Below are 23,259 nucleotides of genomic sequence, written 5' to 3' on the forward strand. Positions count from 1 at the left end.
ACCATATTGTTCAACCTAGACCTGCCACTGTAACAAATGCAGGTGGCTATTACAGAGGAGCACCACCCACCAATCCTGCCAGAATACAAGCTGCTCAACCAGTGGGGGCTCATAACCAGGGTGGTGGGAACAAGAGGCTAACTCAAGCTGAGTACCAGGAAAGAAGAGCACGAAATCAGTGCTTCTTTTGTGATGAGATTTTCCGGCCTGGCCACAATTGTAGATGGGGCCAAGCTATGATAATTGAGGTCATGCAGGAAGAAAGAGAGATGCCAGGGCCGGATCTAAATGCTGAGGTGGGAGAGGTACAACACCATGAGGAAGAAGTTGAAAATCAGGAAGTGGAATTGCAGGTTATAGGGGATGGAAGTCACACATCAACTATGCAACTTAAGGGGGAGGTTTATAACCAAAAGGCACATGTGTTGATCGATTCGGGAGCTTCCCACAACTTCATTCATCCTGCACTTATTAAGCAGTCTAAGGCCAAGGTTCAATCTATCCACCCCATCAGAGTTCGGCTTGCTAGTGGGGCAATTATGCACACTAGGGGACAGGTTACACTTGAGCTATGTCTACAACAATTTCATTTTTCTGCTAATTTCTATATATTACCTATTTCAGGGTGTGAAATCGTTCTTGGGGCTACTTGGTTGAGGACTTTAGGAGACATAACATGGAATTTTGAGACCATGAGGATGAGGTTTCACTACAAGAAAAAGGAATATGTATTGCAAGGTGAAACTGAAACTCAAGCTGTCGTGGTAGGTTGCAAGGTAATGTCTAGGTTACTCAAGAAGGAGAGGGAAGCTATACTAGTCCAACTCAACACTGCGATAAATCCCCCGACCAAGGAAACAACTCACCCTAATATTTTGAAGCTGATCCACAAGTATTCTGCGTTGTTCGAGACTCCTAGTTCTCTACCACCAGCAAGGCCACAAGATCACAAGATTGAGCTAGTACCTAACACAGCAGCCATAAATGTTCGAACCTACAGGTATCCCCACTTTCAAAAGGCAGAAATTGAAAAAATTGTGCAAGAATTGTTGGATGCAGGAATCATCAGACAAAGTGTAAGTCCATTTTCATCACCTGTATTGTCGGTTAAAAAGAAAGATGGAACTTGGAGGATGTGTGTGGATTATAGGTCACTCAATGCAGCTACGGTGAAAGACAAATACCCTATACCGGTTGTGGATGAATTGAACGATGAAGTACATGGGGCCACTGTGTTTACCAAACTGGATTTACGATCCGGCTATCATCAAATTAGAATGGCTGAGCAAGATATTAGCAAAACGGCATTTCGAACTCATTCGGGTCATTATGAATTCCTAGTGATGCCTTTTGGGTTGACAAATGGGCCGTCCACCTTTCAATCAGTAATGAATGAAGTGTTACGGGATTACCTGAGGAGATTTGTGTTAGTCTTCTTTGATGATATCTTAATCTACAGCCCTACCCTTGAGACACATCTTCAGCACTTGGAGCTAGTCTTCCAACGACTACTACAACACTCGCTTACTGTGAAAGAGAGCAAATGCAGCTTTGGCACTTCAAAGGTGGAGTACCTCGGGCATGTCATTAGTGCGGCAGGAGTAGCTGTGGATCCCTCCAAGATTGAGTGTATTAGGAAATGGCCAAAACCAAAGAATCTTAAGCAATTAAGGGGATTCCTAGGGTTAGCCGGATATTACAGAAAGTATGTGAGGGGGTTTGGAATTATCGCTAAGCCTCTAACCAACATGCTTAAGAAGGAGGGATTTCATTGGACCACGGAAGCTTTGAAGGCATTTGAGACTCTAAAGGAAGCTCTAATATCCACTCCAATTTTGGCCATTCCAGACTTCTCCAAGGAGTTTGTAATTGAGTGTGATGCGTCTGATTTAGGTTTAGGTGCAGTATTATCTCAGGAAGGGCATCCTATTGCTTACATGAGCAAGGCATTGGCTCAAAGACACCTAGCCCTCTCGGTCTATGACAAAGAAATGTTGGCTGTTGTCTCGGCAGTGCAGCATTGGCGGCCTTACCTACTAGGGCATCACTTCAAGATATACACAGATCACAAGACCATCAAGCATTTCTTGAACCAAAGAATCACCACCCCAGCTCAACAGAAATGGCTACTGAAGTTAATGGGATACGACTACTCTATACAATATAAGGCTGGGAAAAGTAACGCTTCTCCTGATGCCTTATCTCGCACCGTAGATCTTGCAGCGATTAGTGGAGCTTCACAGCCAATTCACAAGTATGTTATAGAAATACAACAAGCCTGCAAGCAAGACCCCGAGGCCTCTCAAATCATGCAATCCCTGCAACTGGACCCCCATAGTAAGAAGCACTACTCACTCGTCAACTCCCAACTTTTTTACAAAGGAAGAGTTTATGTCCCTACTATTGACAATTGGAGACAGAAAGTCATGGTGGAGTTTCATGAAGGCTTACTTGGAGATCATGCAGGGAGGACAAGGACCTACAAACGCATACACAGAAACTTTGCATGGTCTGGTATGCAAAAAGATGTCAAAATCTTTGTGGCTAACTGTGACATTTGTCAACGGAATCACTATGAAACAATCCTGTCTCCCGGATTGCTACAACCACACACTATTCCTGAGAAAGCTTGGAGTGTAATATCAATGGATTTCATTGAAGGGCTGCCAAAGTCCGAAGGGAAATCAGTGATATGGGTTGTGATTGACAAACTCACCAAGTATGCTCACTTTGTCCCATTGTCTCATCCATATACAGCCGTGTCTGTTGCCAAGGCTTTCATCAATGAAATATTCAAGCTACATGGGCTGCCTGAGGATATTATCTCAGATAGGGACCCTATATTTCTCAGCCTATTTTGGGAATCCTTTTTCAAATTGCAGGGCACTAAACTCAGTCGATCTACAGCTTACCACCCTCAAACAGATGGACAAACTGAAAATATAAATCGAACATTGGAGCAGTACCTACGATGTGTTGTGGGAGATAAACCTCACACTTGGGTGCAAGCCTTGCCGTGGGCTGAATGGTGGTATAACACTGCGTACCACTCAGCCTTGAGGATGACTCCATTCCAAGCACTATATGGCTATGCACCACCTCCCATAATTCCCTACCTACCAGGCTCCACAGCAGTAGCTTCAGTGGATGAACAATTGAAGAACAGAGATGAGCTACTAGTAGTGATCAAAAGAAACTTGCAGAGGGCACAGTCCAAAATGAAAGGGCTGTATGATAAGAAACACACAGAATGAGAGTTTCAAGTGGGAGATTGGGTCTATTTGAAGCTACAACCCTATAAACAGCATTCTATGCCTGCAAGTGTGTTTCACAAGCTCTCTGCCAAGTTCTATGGGCCATTCCAGGTGGTTAAGAAAGTTGGTCAAGTAGCCTACAAACTACAACTGCCCCCCACTGCCAAAATACATAACGTGTTTCATGTGTCACTATTGAAGAAAAAAATTGGTGACCATGTGGAAGTGGAAACCCAGCTACCTAACATGAGTGATACATCAACTTCGAGGTGGGCACCCGAATCAGTTTTGCAGACCAGAATGGTGAAGAGACATGGTGCAGCTGCTACACAGTGGCTTATACAGTGGTTCGGTACTTCTCCGGCAGAGGCAACGTGGGAATTTGCTCAAGAAATCATGCAAAGGTACCCTCAGTTTAAGTTCTAATTGAAAAACTTGAGGACAAGTTTGATGTGATGGGGGGAGCACTGTTACGAGTCAAGTCTTGATCAGCCTTGAAGGAATAGTTAAAACGCACCGCATGCTTGAGGTTGGGTTGCTCGTCGGCATGGGACGCACGTGGCCATCATTAATTAGGTAGACTTATATTTTATTATAGCACTTCATTTAATTAATTGAACTTGTATTAGGGTCTTTTCTGATTTGCTTGTCGGGGGAGACGTGGCTCCATCATAGCCGTTTAGTATAGTATATATGGCTGTACTAGGGTTCTGCGCAACCACTTTTGAAGAAATATAATTTTCCTTTGCTTGTTTCTATTTTCCTTTCCCCTCTGCACTTGATACCAGGGTAGATCCCTATCAGAGATGCTAAAGAACGTTTAAACCTTCCTCCCTTTTCTTTTTTTTTTTGAAAGAAAAACCCTTTTATCTTAATTGAAATTAAAATTTGAAATTACATGGAGGCAAAGGGTGTAGTAATTTCATGCTCTTTACAGTACAGGGCCACAGGGGACTCTGTTATATCAATCCAATAAACCTTTTAATTAATCAAAACTACCTTTTCACCCAGAGGCCAGAGCCAATACAATCAGGTTTGGTGATGTTTCACTTTCAGCCAAAGTCTTCACTTTCTGTCGTCTTCTTCTTCTTCTCTCTCTCTCCCCTCCATTATTTCCATTACTTGAAATCCCTTTCTCTCGATCGTGTACCATTTCTTTTCCAGTGACTGTGCGTTTGGAGCAGAACTCTGATCACCAATCAGTCACTTTCCAATGGCGTTGAGCACCCAAGTTAGAGCCTCCACTACTTCAGCTTTCCCATGGACATACGACGTGTTTTTGAGCTTCAGAGGCAAAGACACCCGCAAGGGCTTCACAGACTACTTATACAATGAGTTGCAGCGGCATGGAATCAGGACTTTCAGGGACAAGCCTCAACTTGAAAGAGGCACAACCATCTCTCCGGAACTCCTCACAGCAATCAAGCAATCAAGGTTTGCGATCGTTGTTCTTTCGCCGAACTATGCTACTTCTACGTGGTGCTTGTTTGAACTGTCTAAGATTTTTGAATGCATGGAGGAGAGGGGGACAATTCTGCCAATCTTTTATGAGGTAGACCCCTCTCATGTGAGACATCAAAGGGGCAGCTTCGCTGAAGCGTTTGAAGAACATGATGAGAAGTTTGGGGAAGGTAATAAAGAGGTGGAAGGGTGGAGAGATGCTTTAACCAAAGTGGCCAGTCTCGTTGGATGGACTTCAAAGGCTTATAGGTGAGCTTTTTTTTTTCTTTCAAAAAATTAAATAGAGATACACACACTATATATGCCATGCACATAGAACTAGTTGGATGGCTCAGATCAGCGAAGTTTTACTCTATAGAAGCATAGAATGCCACTTTAGTATTGCGGTTCATTTCTATCTTACAAAGTTACAAGTGAACTTTATATTCAATATGTTCATATATTCAGCATGTGAATTCTTATATTCTTCTTGTAGGTATGAAACAGAGCTTATCAGAGAGATTGTGCAAGCACGGTGGAGCAAAGTGCATCCTAGTCTCACTGTATTTGGGTCATCAGAGAAGTTAGTCGGAATGGATACTAAGCTGGAGGAAATAGATGTTCTTTTAGATAAAGAAGCAAATGATGTTCGTTTTATAGGGATATGGGGGATGGGTGGTTTGGGTAAAACAACCCTTGCTAGACTAGTTTATGAGAAAATCTCTCATCAATTTGAAGTTTGCATCTTTCTAGTTGATGTCAGAGAGGTCTCCGCAACCCATGGTCTAGTTTATCTACAAAAACAAATTCTTTCCCAAATCTTGAAGGAAGAAAATGTTCAAATATGGGATGTTTATAGTGGAATTATCATGATAAAGAGATGTTTTTGTAATAAAGCGGTTCTTCTAGTTCTTGACGATGTGAATCAATCAGAGCAACTAGAAAACTTGGTGGGAGAAAAAGACTGCTTTGGTTCAAGGAGTAGAATCATCATTACAACTAGAGACCGGCATGTACTAGTCACACATGGTATAGAAAACCCATATGAGTTGAAGCGATTAAACAAAGATGAAGCTCTTCAGCTCTTTAGTTGGAAAGCCTTTAGGAAATATGAGCCTGAAGAAGATTATGTAGAACACTCTAAGAGTTTTGTTATGTATGCTGAAGGTCTTCCCTTAGCTCTTAAAACTTTGGGGTCTTTCTTGTACAAAAGAAGTCTAGATGCATGGAATTCTGCATTGGCAAAACTACGGAATACTCCAAACAAAACAGTTTTTGATTTGCTAAAAGTGAGTTATGATGGACTTGATGAGATGGAGAAGAAAATTTTTCTGCACATCACATGTTTTTCTTTGCAGTGGAAAACCAAGTTTATTATTGAACTACTATACAGTTCTGACGTTTGCACTCGTATTGCAATAGCTGTTCTTGTTGAGAAATCTCTCTTAACTATTTCATCAGGCAATGCAATAGGTGTACATCATTTGATACAAGACATGGGATGTAAAATTGCTCGACAAGAGTCTTATGAAGAGCCTGGTGGACGCAGTCGGTTGTGGCTTCGCAACGACATTTTTCATGTATTCACAAAGAATACGGTAATATTTAAACAAAGTGAATTACCAAGTTTGGATAGCGCTGTCATTAAATTTCATATGAAACATAATACTGGAATTGACTTATCTGTTATAACAAGGAACAGAAGCCATTGAAGTAATTTTCTTACACTTGGATGAATTAGAATAGGCAGATTGGAATCTTGAAGCCTTCTCTAAAATGTGTCAACTGAAGCTCCTCCACATTCATAAGTTGAGGCTTGTTCTTGGCCCAAAATATCTTCCTAATACCTTGAGAGTCTTGAATTGGAGTTGGTATCCTTCAAAGTCTCTCCCACCAGGTTTTCAACCTGATGAACTTACTAGACTTTGTTTGGTTCATAGCAATATTGATCAACTCTGGGATGGAATAAAAGTAAGTTACTGAATATCTGCTATCGCACACATATATTTAAATTTTGAAGTTCATGCATGGAAGCTAATTGTTCTACCATTCTTTTTGTTTTATACAGTACTTGGGCAAGTTGAAATTTATCAATCTTAGTTACTCCAAAAACTTGACAAGCACCCCAGATTTCACAGGTATTCAAAATCTTGAGAGGTTGGTTCTTAAGGATTGTACCAATTTAGTTAAGATTCATCCATCCATAACATTGCTCAAGAGACTCAAAATTTGGAATTTTAGAAACTGCAAAAGTATTAAGAGTCTACCAAGTGAAGTAAATATGGAGTTTCTTGAAATATTTGATGTGTCTGGCTGCTTAAAACTGAAAATGATTCCAGAATTTGTGGGGAAAATGAAAAGATTATCAAAGTTTTCTTTAGGTGGGAGTGCTGTTGAGAAACTGCCTTCATCAATTGAGCGCTTAAGTGAGAGTTTGTTGGAGCTTGAATTGAATGAAATTGTTATAAGAGAGCAGCCATACTCCTATTTTTCTCAAGCAGAATCTCATAGTATCATATTTTGGTTTATTTCCAAGAAAGAGTCCTCAACCTTTGATTCCTCTGTTAGCTTCCTTGAAGCTGAAGCATTTCTCTTCTTTGAGGGCATTAAGACTGAATGAATGTAATCTCGGTGAAGGAGAAATTCCCAATGATATTGGTTCCCTGTCCTCCTTATGGAGGTTGGAACTCAGGGGAAACAATTTTGTTACCCTTCCTGCAAGCATTCATTTGCTTTCTAAGCTTAAACGTATTGATGTGGAGAATTGCAAAAAGCTTCGACAATTGCCAGAACTTCTGGTAGGTGACGAATTAAGGGTGGTAACCAACAATTGTACTTCCTTACAAGTGTTTCCAGATCCACCAGATTTGAGCAGATTGCCAGCATTTTCGCTCTCTGGCATCAATTGCTTCAGTGCTGTTGGTAATCAAGGTTTCAGATATTTGTTATATTCAAGGCTAAAGCGGTTGCTTGAGGTACTCTCTCTCTCTCTCTCCCTCCCTCCCTCCATCCCTCAATAGTTGTGTGAATATGATGGTTTTTAGAAGGCAAAGGAGGTTAGTGTTTAGGACTTTGAGATTTAGGACAAGGTGTAAGATTGTTAAGGTTTTTAGGTAAAAGCTAGGACTAGAAACAGAGGAGATGTTTTTCTTTAAAAACAGAGGAGCTTTTTTGATTGTTGGTTGGTTCATTACCAGAGCTCTTACATAGTTATATGTATATATAGATGTTCACCGACAAACTCCACCGGCCTAGCATATGTGGTTAATTACTAACACACACTAATAGACAACTCAAGAACACAGTACGCATGATTTATTACATGATCCTTCTAGACTTAGACATGTTCCAGACTAATCTAGATAGCTAGAAAATGATCTAGAAAACTCCAATGTGCATTACTGTTTTAACACAATATGATGGTTGGTATGGTGCAGAAAACCTCTTGTTCTATGCACCATTTCCGTTTTGTACTTCCTGGAAGTGGAATTCCTGAGTGGTTCAATAATCAAAGTGCGGGAGACTCGGTAATTGAGAAGTTACCTTCGTATGCATGTAATAGCAAGTGGATTGGGGTTGCTTTATGTGCTCTAATTGTACCTCAACACAATCCGTCTGCCATTCCTAAAGTCCGTCATTTACATCCTGATACCTCTGTCATTTGTCGTTGGAGCAGAAATTGTAGTGGTTGGAAAGGTTTCAGATCCTATGTAAAAGAAATTGTTTCAGATCACCTTTTGCTACTTGTTTTGCCCAGCAGTGTATGGAAACTTCAGAACTGTCTGGATGACACATGTAATGAGGTTGAGTTTGTCTTCGTCGTCGATCAAGCTGTGGGAAATAACAGATGCCTGCAGGTAAAGAAATGTGGGGCCCGTGTATTGTACGAGCACGGTATGGAAGAGCTCATCAGTAGAATGAATCAATCCAAAAGCAGTAGCATTTCTCTTTGCGAGGAGGCTATGGATGAACAAGAAGGTGCCATGGTTAAGGCAACACAAGAGGCATCAACAAGCAGAAGTGGTGGCTTTGACGACGAATATTACTCTGCAGAAGAATGAAACCATTTTAGAAGACTTGCACTGTCTTGCTTTGTGCTTGGTTTAACCATCCAGTGCCTCGAAGCAAAAATGAAAGCCAACACTATTGTTCTCACTAATCACAAGAAGTGACTGTTTCACATTATCACTACTCCTAGTCGCAACTGGATATTCTCAACCTTTTCCTTCTGTCTCATAAATCTCATGTGCTTTTATGTCAGGACACATTTATCCTTTGCTCTGCCATCTTGATCAATAACATGGCTGTAAAAAACTAAATCAAGAATTTTTTTTTTTTTTTGGTAATGTTGTTTAGAGACTAGGACTAGGACTAGGACTAGGGACTAGGGACTATGCCAGTGTAAAAAAAACTTCCAAAAGAAGCACAAATTAAAGGGTCTTTAGCTGTACTCGACGAGAAGTAGGTAGGCCATTTTACACCGTCCATAATGCATAATTCCACTCTATTGAGATGTACTGGATAGTTATTAACAAGAGCACGAAGGCATGCTTTGTAATGTGTCTAAACCATGACGTTTTGTTCGATTGAGTTTTGCAGGTCACTTGAAAGCTATTAGGAATTGGATTTTGGTCGTAATCAGCATGGTAATTAAGGTTCCATTGACAGCTTATGGTTTGAGCTGGTCAGCGAAAGTATTATGTGTCTAAAAATTTTGTTTAGTGTCAAAATGGAGATGTTACTAATGAGCTTTTCTTCAATTATTTAGACATAACAAGCAAATCATGTTTTCTACTGATCCACTTCCTTTTCAAGTCTTTATAAGAGAAAACTAGAAAATTTGGAATAAACATTGCTTGTTTACATCCTTTTTTTTTTTTTTTTGAAATAGAAGTTGAATTCATTAGATCAACAGCAAAAAGGCTGAAGTCTACCAAAACTTACATAAGAAATCCGGCAAGAAAATCCGGAGTAACCTACCTAAGCTAAAGCAAACCTGTAAAGATCACTGGGTCGCTCACATTTAAGCGAGCCTATACAAGAATGAAAAAACCTCGCCTCTTACGGAAAAAAAATCATTCAACTACCCCTCACTTGCCAATCACGCAATTGTGGTACAAGCAAGAGACTAGAAACGTCATAGAAGACTCATAGAAGTTAATCCAACCTTACACAGGCTCATACCCTAAAACATTAGGGCCCCAGTTGCCTTGATCCGAGCCCAAGCCCGTAGGCCCAAGCCCAAGTCCAGTCTTGTCTAGCAGAAAGAAAATCAAACAGGCCCATCAGCCCAAGATTGAGCCCAGGCCCAGAGACCCAGGGCCAAACCCAAGCCAGCAGAATAGGAGCCTCATCTTGCTCCTTTGCCTCCGTCGCCGCCATGTCCTTCGGCGGCAAGCCCTTCGACCACAGTTCTGGTGGCCGGCCTTTCCAACAGTGCAACACCATCAAGCCTGGTGCCTCTCTGCTACACGTAACCGAGAATCAAGTACTCACTCAAAAGAACTGCCTGGAATCAAGAAGAAGATACCCGAGCCTGCACTGAGAACCGGCAGGAAAAGGAATCCCCGCCGCTCTGAAGATCCACACGTTCAGGAGGGCTCCGCCGCTGTGCTAAGCCCAGAAACTGCCGAGCCCTACACCGGAAGCACCTCCACAATCAACTGCTCAGATCCCGATCTATACCAACCCAGAGCCCGATTGGAACAATCCGGAACCACACCGCCACCGCCGAACCAGACCCGATCCAGGCCCAATTCTGCACCGCCGCCAAACCGTCGCAGCACCCTAGAGCACACCGCAGCCTTGCCTGGTCGGAGGAGTGAAGGTTCACCGCCACCAGCAACACGAAACCTAGGTTTCGGACTTATCTACAATGATCCCATTCTCATGTTCACTCATTTTGAAAAAAATTCACCGCAATACGCGCCAAGAGATGCACTAAGAATCTCTTTGCTTGTTTACATCTTGTCCGTAAGTATGTGGTTAAATGATTCAGAGATTGATGCACTGGTATCAATATTTTAAAGCCAAAAGGAAGCCCATCTCACAGAGTCTTTCTTTTTCTAGATTGAGAGGAATACTTCACATGGTTCGGAAAAGAACAGTAGATATTTATAATTTCAGTATAGATGAAGCTAATTCCTTATGATAGAGATAGAGGAATATATACACATGAAAATTGCACCCAAACTCAACCGAAAACTCTCATTTTTTACTTATATAGTAGCATCACTAGAGGATCCGGATGAAAAGACTCATTACTTAATTATTTTGCTATAGCTTCATTTTCCTGTTCATCACCCGAGGATCTGGAGGAAATTACCGTGGCTCTGACTTCATCTCCTGCTAATTCACATGAATAATTCAACACGATGATGTCCATACATCTCCGAATGAAAAAAATTGTAACACAAGTTAACACAAACACAAGAGCATTGTCTATATACATACCATCCCTAGATACCAGGTCTAGGGTTGTCAGTTTCCATATCATCGCAACCAATGACGCATACTTAGAAATGGGAATGTTTGCCTTCATAGTTGAACAATATGGAGTCACCTTGTTCTAGTGAGTAAAAGTTGGTAAATGCTTCCCATCCCTCCTCTAACCACATTTGGTTACCACAAGGTGATTTTCTCAACTTCAATTTCCAAGGTTCTTCACAATTTGGAACCTTGAGGAATATATGGAGAATATATGATATCCCATTTGATCTCCATACTTCTTCACAGTTGCAGCCGGAAGTTCCTGTACATATGTTTAAACTTAGACTTAGCCGCAAATTGAACAACAGGATTCAAGTTGTTAGCAAATTAATCCCGGCCCCCACCACGCAAGTACTAGTAGTAGAGATGGAAAGAAGAAACAACCAACCTAAGAAGGCAACTAGTTTTAACGAGGTTCGGCCAAAATCCATGCGTACATCCTCGGAGAGTTTTCAACTTCACTATGAGAGAATTACACAAGTACAGGATACACCGCTCAGGTTTATACACAATTTGAGAACTCAAGTTTATACCCAACCCGAGCCCTTTTATCTAAAAGGATACCCCTTGTACACCCTCTCTCATCCTAGAAGATCACTCTACCCCAAGAGCTATACACGCCCTTGAACACAACTCCCCTTTTACATTTTGAAGACCCTTGAAGTTGCTCATTTTCTTCTCCCTGCTTGCCTCCACACAAGCTTCATCTATTTATACTATTAATAGAAGTCTCTATACTTACTTCATCAATGCTCCTTCATGAATCAACCATGTTCTCCCACATTAACTCCTAGGAAGACTAAAAAGGTCAAAACATGAATTTAACTATGCATTTCTTCCCAATGCATGAACTTCACAATGCATTTATATCCATGCATAAGTTGTCCATGCATGAAGTTCCCAATGCATGAACTTCACAATGCATTTATATCCATGAACTTCCCAAATTGGCTATACACCAATTTTCCATGCATAAGTTGTCACTTTGAATGCACAAACCATTAATACCATGCATTCATGCCATGCAAAATATCTCCACCAAGGAGGGATAGACACCAAACCTAACAATCTCCCTCTCCCGACTTTGGTGGAGAGCTCCACACCACTACTTCAATCCTTGAAGTCATCTCTATCTGAGACACCGCTTGATATGCTCACAAGCTATATCATCACTTCAATCCCTGAACTCTATCTTGATTCGAGACATCACTTGCTATACCCACAAGCACACTATCACTTCAGTATGAAGTGCACCTCGTTCTGAGACCTGCTTGGTATGCCCACAAGCAATCCATTGGCCTTGTTCTTGCACCAATTACACATAATCCGAATCAGTTGCACATGGTTCTAACTCCCCTTGATTCAATTGGCCAATATCATGTGCAACCGCACCGAGACAACAATCATTAGTTGGCTCAGAAGATGGACCTCGACTTCACCCCTTCCCCAGCAGGATTTACCTTCTCACCATCGTCTGAAACCTAGAAACATATGACTGGCGTTTCGGCTATACCCGTAAACGAGACCCACCTCAGGTACCTGCATCTTTGTGCACACTGTTTCCCTACAACCTTTGAGGTCTAAATTTATCGCATCATACGAAAAAAATTTCCACCCTTTTCTCCCTACATCAGAACCATTCAGCCATGTAAACACAACTCCCTTGCTGTTGACACCTATATCACTTGAAATGTAACTGGCTCAACTTCGAGAAGAAGTGTCATAACCTTTGCAGTGTGAGAAATTCTCCAAGATTTCTAAAATATTGCGCTACACCAACCTTGGAGCAATCTGAGCCCTTATCATCCTTCTATCTTTTGACTTCAGACAAACTGGCTTTATGTGTCCTTGCTCCTTGAAATTGCAGCACTACTTGCCCATTCCATTGCCCTTGGATATAGACCTGCTACGGGCTATATCCCCTGGTAGTTTACATCTTCCTTGGCTTTACATCCTTTCCGGTCAACGATTTAGTAGGACTTTGTTGAATAGGATGTCATCCACCCTTCTTATCCAAGAGTGAAATTTCTCTTTCATCGATCTACACCACCTTGCTCCCCCTAGCTCGCCAATCACTCCACCTATCGAGTACACCATCAATGAGGATTTCTTTGAGTCTATGACCCGTTCTACTTGCTAGGAATTTGCCCGAGCTAACTCTACCTATTGCACCTTCGGGCTGCCACCTTCACCATTTGCCTGACTCCACCTCGGATGATAATTCATACTCGAACCATCGGCTCTGACATCACTTGTTAGGAAATTAATCCCCCGCCACGCAAGTACTAGCTAGTAGTAGAGATGGAAAGAAGGAACAACCAAGCCAAGAAGACAACAAGTTTTAACGAGGTTCGGTCAAAATCCATGCCTACATGCTCAGAGAGTTTTCATCTTCATTATAAGAGAATTCCACAAGTACAAGATACACCGCTCAAGTTTATACACAACTCGAGCACTCAAGTTTATACCAAACCCGAGCCCTTTTATCCAAAAGGATGCCCCTTGTATATCATATCTCATCCTAGAAGATTACTCTACCCCAAGAGTTATACACGCCCTTGAACACAATTCCCCCTATCTTTTACATTTTGAAGACCCTTGGAGTTGCTCCTTGTCTTCTCCTTGCTTGCGAGACACAAGCTTCATCTATTTATACCATTGATAGAAGTTTCTATACTTACTTCATCAATGCTCCTTCATGAATCAACCATGTTCTCCCACATTAACTCCTGGGAAGACTAAAAAGGTCAAAACATGAATTTAACTATGCATTTCTTCCCAATGCATGAACTTGACCATGCATTTATACCCAATGCATGCACTTGACTATACACCAATTTTCCATGCATAAGTTGTCACCTTGAATGCTCAAACCATTAATACCATGCATTCATGCCATGCAAAATATCTCCACCAAGGACGGATAGGCACCAAACATAACACAAGTAAGATTGCCAAAACAAGCCACAACAAATAAGGAGACAGCTAAAAGCGGCCAAGGGAATATAAACCAAGTAAACTTGAAAACTTACTAAATTCTATTGCGAAACAAGCCTCAAATCATTACAATGCTGCTAAGAGCTTGCATTGCAAACGTACATCTAGCCACAGATGATCATAAGCATTGAGATCAGAATTCTCTCACTTCTGAGTTCTGACCAAATCAACACGCAATACTATTACTGAACAAGGAAAAACTACTTCTAAATATAAAAATGTTACTGCAAAGCTACATTCATTTTCTAATACAATTTGTTTCAAATTAAGTAGAGATTATAGTGTGAAAGAGACTTCTTAAGCCAAATCGATTAAATTTGAGAGTGGCATTGATTCTAACTGTCGAACAATTGAACAAATTGGTTGAAATCTCTTCAACTGGATTCTTTAATTCATTATCCACTCGATTCTTCAAGTCGTCATCCATTGGATATTTTTGTTGATGCATGATGGTTTAGAGAGAGAGAGAGAGAGAATTAGTTAAGTTCAAATAATTTTATAGTATTTTTTAGAATATCGAGGACTATCATTATCGGAACTGTTGAGTTCTATGTTCTAGATTTCAATTAGTTGTTCAGTTTCTAAACATGAGTGCATATGTAAGAGTATGAATTGTTGGCAATGCATGTCATTCAACATCTTGAAGTCTCGGTCAGTTCAAAAGTTAGAAGCTGGAAGGCGTGAAGTAAATTCCAAAAACTCCTAGCTAGTTGATCAGGTACATGTGGAACATGAGTTTTAAGAATTTGCTTTACACCTTAGACAATAAGGAGTTTTAAGAATTTATTTCACACCTCAAACATGAACGACAAACAACGACATAATATCTTGGTGTTGTTGTTTGCATAATGCCCATAGGCATAATCCACACCTCTATGTTGTTTGCATAATGTCTAGAACGTATATAATTGTTTTAAAGATGGAGAAAAATATCATGCATATATATAATTGCTGATTTTTAAGATTTCTTCTCTTCAGCTTTATGTATGAGAATAGACTTCTGTTTGTTCACTGTTTTATTTTGTTCAACATAGTGCTCAACATCAACTAATGCTTGTTATTAAATTCTTCAGGGAGTATATTAGAAGAGTAAGAGGAAGATGAATAGAAAGGAAAAAAAGAAGTCAAAAAAAAGGCATTCAAGTAAAATAAGTCTATTAAAGACTCATTATCTTGTGACATATGCAGATGGCTGATTAGAGAAAGTATTTTGTTGGATAAACTATATCTTGATGATCCAATACAAAAAAATGACAATCATTATCGAAGTTGTTGAGTTCTATGCCCCATATTTTTATTAATTGTTCGGTTTCTGAACATGAGTGCATATGCAAGAGTCTGAATTGTTGGCAATGCATGCCTTTAGACATTTTGAAGCCTCGTTCAGTTCAAAAGTTAATATTTTTTTTTTTTTTTTTTAAAAAAAAAAAAAAAAAAAAAAAAAACCCCACCCCATTCCCACCCTTGATGGGGCTCGAACTCCTGACCTCTTATATATGAGACCAAAGCCTTACCACCCCACCAAACACACACACCCTAGATAAGGTACATGTGGAAAATGAAATAAAATCTAAACTCCTAGATAAGGTACATGTGGAAAATGAGTTTTAAGAATTTACTTCACGCCTCATACATGAACGATGAAGAACGAGATGGTGCTTGGTGCAATTGTTTGCATAATGCCTTTAGGATAATGCCACACCTCTATGTGGCATGATATCACACTTTTAAGTTGTTTGCATAATGCTTGATAAAAAATTGTTTAAAGGAGGGAGAAAAATATCATGCTTATATGGCTTGCTGATTTTTTAAGATTTCTTCTCTTCAACTTTAGGTAAGAGAATAGACTTTTGTTTGTGTTCTATTTTATTATGTTCAACATAGTGCTCAACATCTGCTAATGCTTGTTATGAATGTAATTTTTTAGGGAGTTTATATCAGAAGAGTAAGAAGAAGATGAATAAAAAGAAAACGTAGAAGTAAAAAAAAAAAACATTCGAGTAGTTTTAGTCTATTAAAGATGTCTTGTCACTGCCCTGAAGCCATACAAAAATGCCTAACAATATCACTTGGTGTCTGACAAATTTGGACCAAAAGTAGAGGACATCATCCATATATATATATATGAGAAATGGCAGGAACTGTGTACACTAGGGCGATCTGTTTTTTCTTTTTCTTGTTACTTGTAGTGAGAGTAGAGTCGGGAGACCGTAACACACCAAAGCAACTCCAAACATGTGAGGCAATAAGAAATTGAAACCATCGTGATGAGTATCGTCAAGGTCATTACGTAAACCTAAGCGATTGGCATCAAGAAGAAATGATCCGATTTGAACTTGATCGCCATGCTTATACAACCTCTTAACAAATACCAAAATATCATCATCATAAAGCATCCATAAGGAACAGACCGTGAATGGAACTCCCCCACACAAAAAAGAATGTGGATTCCAATCTGGAAAATATCCACCCCTTTTCTTGACAACAACACTCTCACAGTCAAGAAGCAAACCAGCAGCACATGTATCTAATTTCCTAATTTGATCTTCTGATATAAATTCGTTTCCTGTACGGCAACACATGAACATATCAGCATATAAAGTTTAAGCTATACATACCACTATTATGGCCCAAGTATACAAATATGTCTTCATCCCTCAACTCCTCAAGTAACTTTTCAACACCGGGATTCAACCCAGCATACCTCTATGGATATGAAATGGAACTATTAGAACTAAAGAAAGATTTGTGTGTGAGGTAAGAGTTATAAGAGAATAAAATTTACCTTTATATGAGACTGAAGATAACTCTCAAACTTTTCTTGAAATATTCTATAAACACCATCCTCATTATCAAGATTTGAGAGATGATGAGCTCGAATTGAGTTCTCAAAATTAACCCTGTTGACTATTGTTAGTATATAAGCAAGTAGGGATCGTGCAGTCTGGGGATTGAGGGTGCTCCTGTCATTTTAACGTCAAAGAAAGAAATATTAATTACAATTATACAATATATACGAAAATTACAAGAAAAGGCGTTTTTGAAAAGTATTTATATTCTAGTCTAATTAAACTATATTACAATGATCGATTCAAACTATGAATTAAGATAGACAAGGGGGAACGAAATTTGCATGATGAAGTTAACAATCATTAACACGAAAACAAGTAATCTAAACATAAATCACGGATCAAAATATGTGGATGAAGAAATCAATCAAGAACAGAGATGAACGCATACAAAGTTCTTTTTACTTTCCTTAGTTACATTAACTAGATGAACGCACCATAGTTAACCCTATTAAACATGCATTGCTAGTGAGAGATCAAGTCATCAACAAAACACATTTAACACATTTAATGCATTAAACACTTAGAAAGTTTGATTGATTTAAGCCAAGAACACAAGTTGGAACGTCATACAAGCATGCAAGACTCTTCATTGATTTACCTAAGGAAGTATAGGTTTTCCACTTAGCAATTAAGACCTAGAATGCTAGCATATCTTAATTTGGATTCAATTACATGCTCAATATTCTATGTTGGCCATCAAAGAACACAAAACACATAAAAGTGGGTTATTCGCACAAAATCAATGACTTAAATCATCACATATCAAAATCGCAATTTATGTATTCTAGAAACCTAAAACGTTTTCATGCTTCATGATTATTGGAAACTAAACATACAAAAATAAACTCAATCTTATCAAAGCATCAAAATTTCCATTTAAACAAACAAAGAATTCGAATTGATTTACACAACATAGAAACAAAAACAAAGAGTTTATGGTCATGGTTACATTTTTAAAAAAGCTTCAAGAACGCAAGAAGATCTTCAAAGGTGGTGGATGATGATGAGGCTCACGGCAAGGATGGATGGAGGATGATGGAACTTGCTTCACGGCTTCAAGTCTTGCACAAAGGAAAAGGCCGAAACTTTGAGAGAGAGAGAGGGGAGGGATTTACGATTTGATTCTAGGTTTTGAATGATGATTAAAACGTCTCAAATCCCCTCTATTTATAGTGCACGGCATAGCTTGGTGTCAAAGTCTTTGTCTACTTGTTCTGCATCATCTGACCAATGGAAATATTCTAAAGGAAGTAGAGATCAACCTTGAATCTAGAAAGTAGGAGTCATTGCCAAAATTCCCAATGTATCTAGTCCATATTTCAGCCAAGTTGCATGTAGAATGTAATCAGGAAACCTTAATTGATAATTATTCTCTTTTATTTTCTTTTCCTCATTCCACATGAAGTATATTTTCCTAGAAACTCTTCCTTTGTTCTTTGCCGAAATCTTCTAGTATTCTTCTTTATTTTTCACGGTAAAACCAATAATTGTGCAATAAGGATTCCTCCAAGACGTCATGATCATTCTAGAAGGCCACATGGAAGTCACATGCATGCTTCAATCTTTGGGTCAGGCTTCTTCAATTGGACAATTTAGAAGCCCATCTTTGTATATGACGCCATTCTTGATTCTTCTAGAACATTCTTGTACAATTCTGAGTCATCTTGAACCCACAACATCTCCTAGTCTTCCCAGGTATCCTGGTATCATCAGGACTCTTAATGCCAACAGGTTTCCTAGTCCAATTAGGACTCTTCATTTCTAAGATGTTCTGGAACCTTCCTGAGCTCTCCTAGTGCAACAGGGACTCCTAGTCATGTTAGATTTCATTTTTCTGGTAGGAATGGATTTCCTTGTCTAACTGAGATTCTGTCATTTCTCATTTTTGATCATCATTTCCATGAGCTCATTCCTAGTTGACTCAGGATTCCTAGTTCATCTGGAATTCCTTCTCCTAGTAGGATTGGAAAAACATAATTTCTCCATTTCTTGTTTATTTCTACGCCTCATTTCTTCCTTGCCTTCATTTCTTTCATTTCTAGCTTTTCATAGCTCATTTCCTGCGTTTGTAGCTCAAATGTACCTAATTACAACAAAATAAGTTAGAAATGAAAATGTTAAGAGAATAACTAAGTAAAATGTAGAAAGAATGGCATTAAAAACATCGCAAATATTGCTCCTATCAAGAGATAAAATCCCTTCTTAAGACTTATCGCCTAAGCTTTCCTCTTAGCTATAGTTTCAAATATAGTTCTCATGGAGGGCATCCTATATGTCTTCGAACCTCTAAACATAGGCATGCTCTCTAATGGTAGTGCCTGTTACACAATTATCAACCAAAGTTGAGCAATGATGGGTGAAGATTTATAAAAATGCCTACAAGGTCTCTTTTGACAATACACTACTGTTCCCCACAAAACCATCATTGAAAGGCCTCTAGTGATCCTATAACTGTATTTAATTAGTACAGAATTCCCATGATACTTTTCAGAGTTCAGTCACAATGACAATAAACTCCAACTATGTTCAACATCATTAACTGTGCATCACCTCATTTTCGAATGTGACTGACAAGACTAGGAACTCACTTTGAAAATGATCTTGAGATGTTGGCTACTTACAAAAAGTGGCAAGAAGAGAAAGAGGAAGAGGAAGAGGAAGAGGAGCAGAAAGAAGAAGAGATAGAGGAAGAGGAACTGGAAGAGGGACCGGAAGAGAAACAGAAACAGAAACGAATTGAGAAAGAGAAAGAGATAGAGCAACAGAAACATAAACGGAAAGAGGAACTGGTTGCTTTTTTGGCAAGGGAAAAGGAAGACGCCACCGCGAGAGTATCGTGCGTTTTTTTTTTTCCGCTAGCTTATCCAAGAAAAGGAACTTGCTACTGAGAGTTTCTTCCATAGTTTGTTCTCTTATGCAGCAAAGGCAGGACTATGAAGGCCGAACCACGAGGGAAGCAAACGGATGAAGGAATCTATAATGGTTCTTTTCTATTGAACCAGAGTAAGGATGGCAAAACCAAGTTACTACATATGCGACCAACTTTTAAATTTAAGTTATTTCATGTATGGATGTTTTTTTGAAGAAATAGATAATTTCATTAATTTATCCATGGCCAGAAGGCACGTACATCAGATGTTGTCTCATACCAAAATCATAAATGGCACAAACTACCGAGCAAAGGACAGGTGACCCTCACTGTTAACACATACGCTCACTTATTGAGCCTAACACCAAAAAAGATCCAAACCCTCACAACTAAACTCCCCAAGTAGTAAAACTAGTCGCCTAGAGACCTCAATTGGTGTACAACGTAGAGAAACTCAGAATTAAGCCAACTTTTAAATTTAAGTTATTTCATGTATGGATGTTATTGTAAGATCTTTTAAATTTAAGTTATTTCATGTATGGATGTAATTGTAATATATATATTATTTTGCTACAGTGGCGGTGTTATTATATTTACTTTTGCTATAATATTGTTGGATTTATATTTTGTTGATAAAACAAGAATTTTATTTATTAGATATGGGGCATCTAGAATGAGTTCTGGACCGTAGTTAAACCATTCAACTTGAACATTATTTTCAGAGCTATGGCCAGCTAATCTGTGTGCCTCTCAATTGGTTTGTCTATAGGAGCATACTGCACTTAAACTGCAAACCACACCTGAGGAGAGCCTTGATCTTGATGTCCTCTGTCGTGTTGTTGCTCAGAGAAGGTAGTTGCAGCGATTGTTTTTAAGCTCAATAAGAGCACTAGAGATGCATAATGCTTGGAGCTAGGAACTCAATACCCTACTTCAAGGCTAGCAATTCTATATGTTGAAGGGAGGTGACAAACTCATTCCTTCGTGAAAAGGCAGCAATAAAACTACCTTCCCAATGCCGAATGACACCCCTTCAGTTCATATTAGGATGGAAAAATTGGTTGAAGTCGGACTCTAATGACTAACGGTACTTCGGACTTACAATACACCATCGTTACTATGTTGGTTAGCTTGAATGAATTCTTGATATCACGCCCTGGATATAGCAACCAAAGATGAAAAGCAGTATTAATAGGTGTTAAGCTCGCGCTCTGCTGTGGGTAGTATAATTGCATTCAAGTTGTATAACAATTATCAATTGCTTTCTTTCTAACTGAACTAACAACTAACATAAATTTTTCAGTTTCATAACAATATCCAAATTGCCAGACCAATTCAAAACAAAATAGAAAAGAAACAAAACCAAAATTAGAAAGGAACATCATAAGTTAAGTATTCTCTTTCACTTCTAGATTACCGACTCCAATCTCACTGCACATTCACACCTTATTACCAATAGTAACCAAGTGAGAAGAATAAATTACTTAATGCTCTACAAAACTCAAAATTGAGCTCAGTGAGTTGGATTATGGGTTTTATTATGAACTTAACATAGAAAAGGTATTCATCTAGTCAAAATGACAATATATGTAACGTCTTTTTCTTTCTATTAGGCCGACAACTTCAGCCTGAGTAACTTCACCATCAAGTGTGGATGTTGAGAAAAAGTCATTAAAATTTGAAACTAAGAAAGATATGCACAAAGTGTATTGTATGAGTGCTGTTTAGGATCATCATAATGGTATTCCCATGCTACTTTAGCCGAAGTGCCTTCTACATAATACTATGATGGTCCTCTGTTCTTGGCCGAGCTTCATATATCTTCTGGTATGAATTTAGGAATTAGGGAAAAAAATGCAAACAGTACCTGACCTTTGGCCCATTAGTAACTTTAGTACCTGACAAAAAAAAAATATCACTTTGGTACCTGAAGTTTGAAACCCGACCCAACATTAGTACCTGGACCGTTAACTTCGCTTAACTCCGTTACGGAGACTGCCAGCTGTCATATTTTAAAGGGTATTTTCGTCTCTTTGTATCTTAATTAATTTTTTTTTCTTTAAGCATTTCTTCTTCTCTCTCTCTCTCCCCTTTCTTATCTTGTTCTTCCCTCTCTCTCCAGATCAACCTGCAGATTCGAGGACTATAATCCTTTCTTCAAGCTTCTAGGATTATAATCCAGCTCCTGCTTGACCTTCTCACACAAATAGACCCACTGATGCCTTAGAACATAAACACTCCTACCTTGCTACAAAGAAACACACAAGCTCAAACACCATTTTGTTATGTGAAGCAACCCTGCAAGTCATTCATACTTGCTTACCTTGCAAGCATGCTTGAAACCCACATGAATATATAATGTTGAAAAAGATTAGGAGAAGAGTCAAAACCTTAATCACCAAGAGTTTCAAGAAACCCAAATCCAAACCCTATAAACCTCCACCTCCACCTCCACCTCCACCTTCCCCATCTCCATCACCACCATCTGAACCAGAAATTGAAGTGCCCACAACCATGTCACCACCACATTCACGTCACACACACAAGCAAACCCCTTTCCTCTTCCCCCAAACCCAATCCACAGTCCTCCCTGACCCTTCTCCTTTCTTCTCCCAAAACCTCCTCAAAACCCCACTCCCCACAAACTCTTTCTTCCAAAACTTGACCCTTAAAAATGGAGATCAACCCGAATACTTCCACCCCTACCTCATCAAATCCGCCTCCTCCTCTCTCTCTCCAACTCTGCTTTCTTGTACCAAGTCTTCAACGCTGACCTCACCATCTCAAACACCCAAAACCCACAAGAAAGACATGTAATTTCTTCTTTCAATGATCTCAGCATCACTCTGGAGTTTTCCTCCTCCAATCTCAGATTCTTTCTCGTCCGGGGAAGCCCATTTCTCACCTGCTCTGTTTCGAACCGGACTTCCATTTCAATTTCAACGATCCACGCTATTCTATTATTCTCTTCAAATGAGTCTCGCACCAAGTACACGATAAAGCTCAACAACAATCAGACATGGCTTGTGTACACCTCTTCTTCAATTGATCTTACTAATACCAGCGTATCTTTGATCACTTCAACTGGGTTTTCCGGCATTGTGAGTATTGCAGTACTGCCGGAATCTGACCCACAATTCAAGTCCGTTCTTGATTGGTGTTAGAGGCGTGGATTTAAGGACCTCGATGATCCATTTTCCTGCGACGTTGTCCTCATGCGCGGAGATGATGAGAATCTACTCCGGCTCGTCTCCGTTCGGGTCCGCTTCGACTGAGAAAGGTAATGGAGATGGAATCGGCGACAGAATGGCGTTGAGGAACGGTGCCGCCGGAGCCGAGCGAGATGGCGCGGAAGGGA

At 39.6% G+C, this 23,259-nt stretch overlaps 1 pseudogene; it reads left to right on the forward strand.

Annotated features, from left to right (window-relative positions):
• Positions 1-4,357: 4,357 nt before the first annotated feature.
• LOC133717428 (TMV resistance protein N-like) lies at positions 4,358-8,992 on the forward strand (annotated as a pseudogene).
• Positions 8,993-23,259: the final 14,267 nt, after the last annotated feature.

The sequence above is a fragment of the Rosa rugosa genome, chromosome 6, assembly GCF_958449725.1.
Source record: "Rosa rugosa chromosome 6, drRosRugo1.1, whole genome shotgun sequence".
NCBI lineage: Eukaryota > Viridiplantae > Streptophyta > Magnoliopsida > Rosales > Rosaceae > Rosa > Rosa rugosa.